Source organism: Arachis duranensis, chromosome 3 (assembly GCF_000817695.3).
Source record: "Arachis duranensis cultivar V14167 chromosome 3, aradu.V14167.gnm2.J7QH, whole genome shotgun sequence".
Lineage (NCBI taxonomy): Eukaryota > Viridiplantae > Streptophyta > Magnoliopsida > Fabales > Fabaceae > Arachis > Arachis duranensis.
In genome coordinates, this window is record NC_029774.3 from 84,895,792 (window position 1) to 84,896,168 (window position 377).

Below are 377 nucleotides of genomic sequence, written 5' to 3' on the forward strand. Positions count from 1 at the left end.
ATGGTTGGACTCACAACCTAAAGAAAGCCTGAACTCTTGGGAAAAGCTAGTCAATGCCTTCTTGGCAAAGTTCTTTCCACCTCAAAAATTAAGTAAGCTTAGAGTGGAAGTCCAAACCTTCAGACAGAAGGAAGGCGAATCCCTCTATGAAGCTTGGGAAAGATACAAACAATTGATCAGAAAGTGCCCTTCTGACATGCTTTCTGAGTGGAGCATGATAGGTATCTTCTATGATGGTCTATCTGAACTGTCCAAGATGTCATTGGATAGCTCTGCTAGAGGATCTCTTCATCTGAAGAAGACGCCTGCAGAAGCTCAAGAACTAATTAAAATGGTTGCAAATAACCAATTCATGTACACTTCTGAAAGGAATCCTA

The 377-nt window shown here is 41.1% G+C and overlaps 1 non-coding gene across 1 annotated transcript; it reads right to left on the reverse strand.

Moving 5' to 3' along the window:
• Positions 1 to 94: 94 nt before the first annotated feature.
• Positions 95 to 202, reverse strand: LOC127745858 (small nucleolar RNA R71). Its single transcript, XR_008007482.1, has one exon. It is a non-coding gene; the product is annotated as a small nucleolar RNA R71 (small nucleolar RNA).
• Between the last annotated feature and the right edge of the window lie 175 nt (positions 203 to 377).